Source organism: Globicephala melas, chromosome 1, assembly GCF_963455315.2.
Source record: "Globicephala melas chromosome 1, mGloMel1.2, whole genome shotgun sequence".
NCBI lineage: Eukaryota > Metazoa > Chordata > Mammalia > Artiodactyla > Delphinidae > Globicephala > Globicephala melas.
In genome coordinates this window covers 134361564-134369003 of record NC_083314.1, presented here as the reverse complement: position 1 = coordinate 134369003, position 7440 = coordinate 134361564, and the positions used below count along the sequence as shown (strand labels likewise).

Genomic DNA, 7440 nt, shown 5'->3' with positions numbered 1-7440 from the left:
AGCAACGGGATTAAAATAGTACTTAACTCTGGTTGTTTTAGTCCTTAGCATATATATTTCAAATAGAGGAATTAGAACTGACTTAGTGATTTTTGTTATTTAATAAAAATGAACTAATGATCAAAGATTAAAATAAATATATTTCCCCACTTCCTATGCAATGATCTGTGATAACCTATATGGGAAAAGAGTCTGAAAAAGAATAGATATACATATATGTATAACTTTGCTGTACACCGGAAACTAACACAACATAGTAAATCAACTGTACTCCAATACAACATAAAAATCAAAAAAAAAAAATTTCCCCACTTCCAAATTCCAGCTCTTCATCCCTAACTCATCTAGAGGTAGTGAGGCTCAACAGTGAAGAATAACAGCCATTCACTAAGCCTTTACCGTGTATGAAGCACTGGGTTAAGGGCTTGGCCTGCATTATGTCATTTCATCCTCACAACCCCAGTGAGAACTGAAGCTAGGAAGAGGCAAAGCCAACATCTGAACCCAAGACCATCTGACTCTAAAACCTAGAATGAGCTACCCTGTTGGGAACAAAGCAGTAAGTATGAACTTATCAAAAGCAAGTAAATTTTGTTCCTTTTTGGCAAAATTAGTTATCAAAGGAAAAGAAAAGTGAAGAATTTAAGCAATGAGAGATCATGTCCTTCTCGCTCTTTTTTAAAGTAGAATTTATTTCTTGTAAGAGTTTCAGGTTTACTGAAAAATTAGGAAAACAGAATTTTGTGTTCTCTTTTCATATTTTTATGTACCATTTTTGCTACAATGTTAAGATACTGAATTTACAGGTTTTTCCACCGCGATGGTTTTTTATAAGTGAAGTTTTTTTTTTAAATTGGGGTATAGCTGCTTTACAATGTTGTGTTAGTTTCTGCTGTACAGCGAAGTGAATCAGCTATATGTATACATATAACCCCTCTCTTTTGGATTTCCTTCCCATTTAGGTCACTGCAGAGCACCCACCGAGTAGAGTTCCCTGTGCTATATAGTAGGTTCTCATTAGTTATCTATTTTATACAAAGTAGTGTGTATATGTCAATCCCAGTCTCCCAATTCATCCCACCCTCCTTTCCCCACTGGTGTCCATACGTTTGTTCTCTACGTCTGTGTCTTTATTTCTGTTTTGCAAATAGGTTCATCTGTACCATTTTTCTAGATTCCACATATATGAGTTAATATACTATATTTGTTTTTCTCTTTCTGACTTACTTCAGTCTGTATGACAGTCTCTAGGTCCATCCACGTCTCTGCAAATGGCACAATTTCCTTCCTTTTTATGGCTGCGTGTAAGCGAAGATTTTTAAAGTAAAGTTTTATTATTTTTATAATAGTTTTATATTCAGACAGTGACATTTCGTTGATAAGTGACATTTTGTTGATAAGTGGTGTCATAATTGGAGGTGTGTGATTTTAAGCGTTTTTCCTACTGGTTTTTCTTGTGAAGTTTTCATTTCTGCCCTCATTCTGTTATCTGGTAAGCAGAGAGCCAGGATGACCAAGAATGGGAACAACTTGGGATTTGGAGTCAGAAACCTTGGTTTAAACCCCAGTCTGTCACTTATTAGCTGAACAGGCCAGCTTCTTTGTGAGTCTCAGTTACCTCCTCTGGGAAATGGGAATAATGAGAACCAATCAAATTAGAAAACGATGTCATTGTAGGATAAAAGGTCAACCAAATGTTAGTTCTTATAAGAGTACTCCTCACCCGTGAGAGGTGACTCTAGGCTAACATAATTTATTTTATAAATCATAGTTTATATAGTCACATAAGCCATGTCTCTAGAGAATAAACTAATGAAATTCATAAGGTAATGGTTTTGGAATCAGGCAGACCTGAATTTGAATCTTGGCCCTCCCACTTAGCAGCTACGTAACTTTGAACTTTGCCACATCCTTCTCAGCTTCTCAGATTCCTCAGATCTAAAATGGGATAACATCCTCTAAATTACAGAGTTGTTTTGAGGATTAGATTTGAAGTATGTTAAGCATCTAATGTAGTGCCATCGAAGTTCTTTTTACTTTTATTTATTTTTTAAAATTAATTTTTATTGGAGTATAGTTGACTTACAATGTTGTGTTAGTTTCTGCTGTACAGCAAAGTGAATCAGTTATACATATACATGTATCTACTTTTTTTTAAGATTCTTTTCCCATATAGGTCATTACAGAGTATTGAGTAGAGTTCCCTCTGCTATACAGTAGGTCCTTATTAGTTACCTATTTCATATATAGTAGTATATATATGTCAATCCCAGTCTCCCAATTTATCCCTCCCCATCCCTTTCCCCCTTGATAACCATAAGTTTCTTTTCTACATCTGGGACTCTATATCTGTTTTGTAAGTAAGTTCATTTGTACCACTTTTTAGATTCTACATATAAGTGATACATGATATTTGTCTTTCTCTGTCTGACTTCCTTCACTCAGTATGGCAATCTCTAGGTCCATCCATATCGCTGCAAATGGCATTATTTTGTTCTTTCTTATGGCTGAGTAATATTTAATTGTCTCTATGTGCCACGTCTTTTTTATCTGTTTATCTTTTGGTGGTCATTCCTTTTATGTATCATACTTAACTTCCATTTCTAAAAGGGAGAGCCTCAGAGCATAAGGACTTGCCCGTATGAAGAGTATGTGAAGCTCTTCTTTTTAAATACTCTTCATAGGGGCAAGTCCTTGTGCTCTGAGGCTCTCCCTTTTAGAAATGGAAGTTAAGCATGATAGATAAAGGGAACGATTAAGCAACGTGGTTTGGCTTACAAAGAAAGCATGTCTATGGCTTTGTGCAATGGTTACTTCCCATGTGACTTTTGGCTTGAAAACTACCACAGAGGAGACCAGACCTGATTTGGTTGATGATCTTTTGATTTTTGGAGAGCATAGCTTAGAAAGGAAATTCTAAAAAGCCACCATTGTCTTGGCAGTTTATGTGCAGAGTGCCTTCTAAGTCACAGCTTAGGTAACTCTTTGTCGGAATGACCCCCCCTCCCATCTTGCTCCCATACTCTGCTGAGCTAATTCCAACATGGCCTAAGGTCTCTGCTTAAGCATCCCTTTCTTAGGGAGGATGACTCTGAGCCTCCAGACAGGTGAACCTCACTTTGCTTACTGTACTGTTTCTTTACACTGAAGGTCTTATAATCACTTTTTAAATGTCTGCTTCCACCCACCACAAACTGTAAAGCCCCATGACATGAACAATTCCAAATGACTTTAAACATCAGTAACTTGCCTATACATCCCTAGGGTAAGATACTCTTAGGACAAATAGAGCTACATAGGATCTTAAACTATTTACAGTGATCATGTTTTTGTTGGTACTGTTTGTATGATTAATTATGAGATGTTGTGTGTAGTTTGGGGGAACAAAGAAAATTAGTAATTAAGGGTCACTGTAATTCTGTCATTTCTGGAGTTGTTGAAAATTGAGACTATCAATGTGGGGAAAATGAGGAAAAAATGTCATAGTTTACTTTGAAATTATCAATATAAAATCATAATTAATTTTATTTAAAAAATGTCAAACTCATGCAGGGGACACGGGTTCAATCCCTGGTCCAGGAAGATCCCACATGCCACGGAGCAACTAAGCCCATGAGCCACAACTACTGAGCCTGCGAGCCACAAATACTGAGCCCGTGTGCTGCAGCTACTGAGGCCCATCTGCCTAGAGCCCGTGCTCCGCAACAGGAGAAGCCAATGCAATGAGAAGCCTATGCACCTCAAGGAAGAGTAGCCCCCGCTCATGGCAACTAGAGAAAAGCCTGCACGCAGCAATGAAGATCCAACACAGCTTCCCCACAAAATGTAATTAAGCTATTAAAAAAAGAAACCTAACCTATCAATAAATACAAAAAAAAAAAAGTCAAACTCTGTCGCTGAAAAGGCCTAGTAACAATGACAAACACAGAAATAATGATTCACCCATAGTACTCAAATTGTAGTGCTGAGATACCATATCCCACTAAAGGGAACCAGGGCTTCTTAGAGAAACGGCTGACTCCAAGTTGGGGACAGGGAAAGTACATGCTGAGCTTGTCACAACTTATATCAGGCAGTGAGGAGGGTGTCAAAAACTACTAGGGTTCCATCGAAAGGGCTCAGGAGCCAATTTGAAGAGGCTCCTGGGTAAAGATGAGACAATTTAAGCATCCATACAGGTAATAACTGCATTGATTGAAACCATCAGATATATTTAAAAATCATTAAGTTCATAGTGATAATAAGAAAGAAAAAGAAAGAACAAGGGAAATAGAGAACGTCAGAAAGAAAGAGAGGGAGGAAGGGAGAGAGAAGGTAAGAAAAAGAGAAAGAGTGAGTAAGAAAGAGAAGAGGGAGGCAGGGGAGAAAGAAAGAAAAAGGGAGAAAGCAAGCAAGCAATTGATCACCATGGAGAGACGCTAGTCAACCAACTCATTATTCTGAAAACTGAAAATAGAGGGGAAAAAAATCAAGCATTTGTCTTGCGTTTTCTATGTGAATTACACCACTGGGTAATCAAACAGAAGATGAAGAAAAGGTTCTTTTTATAAACATAATCCAGCTAAAAAATATAAATGAAAAGATAGAATGAGCATATCACCATTTTGCAACCACTAATGAATGAATGGATTTGGGCATTTATTAAGCTGCTAACATCACAGAAGAGAGACATTGATATGATGGGTCTCCTAATGGAAGAACACTCCTTGCCAAAAAAATTCAAACCTGAAAATAAAAGCAGACGCCTGTTTAGGCCTCACCTCCAATGAGGAGACTTTCTTTGTCACTTGTGGATGTAATTGAACACTACGCTTCTGTTCTACTTTGACATCTTAGCCATACATTAAGTTGTTCCACGGACATTCATTCACTTGATTGTTGTTGCATGGTTTCCTTGTTTTTACTCTTGTCCTCCTACAACCTAACATCTACTTAGCAGCTAAATGATATTTTAAAATATAAGCCAGGGCTTCCCTGGTGGCGCAGTGGTTGAGAGTCCGCCTGCCGATGCAGGGGACACGGGTTCGTGCCCCGGTCTGGGAAGATCCCACATGCCGCGGAGCGGCTGGGCCCGTGAGCCATGGCCGCTGAGCCTGCGCGTCCAGAGCCTGTGCTCCGCAACGGGAGAGGCCACAACAGTGAGAGGCCCGCGTACCGCAAAAATACATACATAAATAAATAAAAATAAAATAGAAGATTTACATTTTGTGTGTGTTGTGGGTGTGTTAGAGGTCTCACTGGATTCCTAAGTTGTATTTTTGTGAGAAGTATCAAAATCAAAGCCCCAGAAGAAATAAATCATCTCATCATGAAAAAATAGAGTTCTAAAGGCCAATAAGGGCACAGAAAAGAAGCTTGCCAGTCATTGGTCAAATGTGCAGGATACTGTGTGAATGCTGGAACATACCACATTCACTCCTTCTATGAATCCTGATATAAAGTAGTGGGTGGGGAAAAAGGATCTTCTTCAGTCATACTCTGTTGGAGCCACTAGGTGGTGCTGTCAAAGACAGTGTGGTCTTCATTTGTGGATTCAGAGAGGAAATATCAACTTTTAAAGTAAATAACTTCCATTTCTGATTACAATAGCATTGCATGCTTAGTGTAGAACATCTAGTAAATGCAAATAAGCAAAAGGAAGAAACGTTCACACAGAACGTTTCCAGAAAGAAACCATCCAGGAAGAACCACTGTTAGTATGTATCCTCTGTAATAATTAACAACGACAATAATAATAATGGCTTACATTAATTAAGTGCATGCTATGTGTCAGACACTGTACCAATGTTTTATACTTATCAGCCTCCCAGTCTCTCTAGGAAATTTCTCGCTACACAGTCATATATGAGATAGATGTAGTATATGTATTACATATTGATAAATATATTCACTTTTATTTGATAACTCAACACATAGTAGATGCTCAACAAATATTAGTTGTGAATTCTTGAGAATTTAATGACATAATTCATGAAAATCACGTGGCCAATACAGTCATTCAATAAATAGCTACATAATGCTACATGTATTAACATTAATTAGTTAACAAAACAACCCTATAAATGTCCTTTGTTGAAGCTGTCCCTAAGAAATCTAAGCTTAGTTGGTTGAGTGACCCAGTAATAAGTCCAAATTCAGCTTCTTGTTGTGCAGTTTTGTTCCTTTGTCCTCCTGCACCTGGTCTGAAGGTCTGCTTTGGGCTCGGAGGGCTGTGTCCCAGGCTGGTAGTCTGAAAACTGAAGCCAGCTTGGAATCCCAGAGCTTTCTAGTGACTCTGCTATCCAGGATCACACTGTTCGTGGGGCTCACAGAAACCAAAACTGGTTCTGGGGCTGACTCAGGACAGCTGTCCCAATAGAATCTCTTGGAATCACTAAGTAGTTAGCAGAGCCTGTTTTCTTTCTACCTAGATCCCCATCCTCCTATCCCTCCCTGACCACTTCTGTTTCTATACCATCTGAGGTTACTTTAAATTGAGTTGAGTCACTGTGGACAAGCTCCTGTGTGAGGGGAAGGGACAGAGAGATAATGATGCCTCTACCTTCCAGATGCTTCTTATCCTCCCTTCAGACTATTAGGGAGGATAAGAGAAGTACCAGTCTCCAAGATAACCACCTCCTTCTAAGTCTCCTGACTTCCAATCAGAAAAAGTAGATAGTTTCTCAATGTGTGATAAGGGGCCATCTGCATCAATTTCACCCGGAATGTTTGTTAAAAGTGCATCTCAGAACTACTGGATCTGAATCTCTGGATTGGGGAGGGGTAGTGCTTGAAGTCTATATTTATAACAAGCATCACATTTGTTTCTTACACCAACACTGAAGTGTGAAAACCACTGGTGTAGGATACTAAGATGATGGCAGACAATAATGGAGCTCAAAAGGAGGAAAGAGTGTATGTTTAACTTGCCTACCGTGTGCCAGACCCTGTACTAATCACCTTATGCCTTTTCACCTTATTCCTCTTAAGAATACTGTGAGAAACTATCATCATCTTCATTCCCCTTTTGTAGAGATGAAGGAGCCAAGTACCAAGAGGTTAAGTAATTTGCCCAAGGTCACACATAGAAAGTGGCAGAACTGAGATTTGAATCCATGTGGTCTGACTCAAGAGCTCATGCTTTTAACCTTTAAGGTCACTGCTTCTCATAAATGGCGGCTGTCACAAAGGCCTAAAAGAAGCGAGACAGGTGCAGAATGTCTAAGTGATGAATACAGGCAAATGATTTATTTTGTTTGCTTGTTTGGTTTTCATTTTTATCATTGATTTACAATGTTGCATTAGTTTCTGCAAATCTAACAACCATCAAGAACTAGTGGTTCTCATTAGTCCCTTTAAGACTAGACTATATGGTACTGTTTTTATTCTTCCAGAGTCACATGGATAGTTTGTAAAAAGAGCATGTAAACAATCTACTGAGCGCCTTTTCAGGATAATGCC

At 38.6% G+C, this 7440-nt stretch overlaps 1 protein-coding gene across 1 annotated transcript in view; it reads left to right on the top strand.

Annotated features, from left to right (window-relative positions):
• The window catches only part of ATG4C (autophagy related 4C cysteine peptidase), a 136024-nt gene extending 130923 nt beyond the window's left edge, over nucleotides 1-5101 (top strand). The window contains exon 13 of the transcript XR_009565142.2: nucleotides 3553-5101. The gene's annotated coding sequence lies outside the window, so the exon portion shown is untranslated. The remainder of the gene's footprint in view (nucleotides 1-3552) is intronic.
• Nucleotides 5102-7440: the final 2339 nt, after the last annotated feature.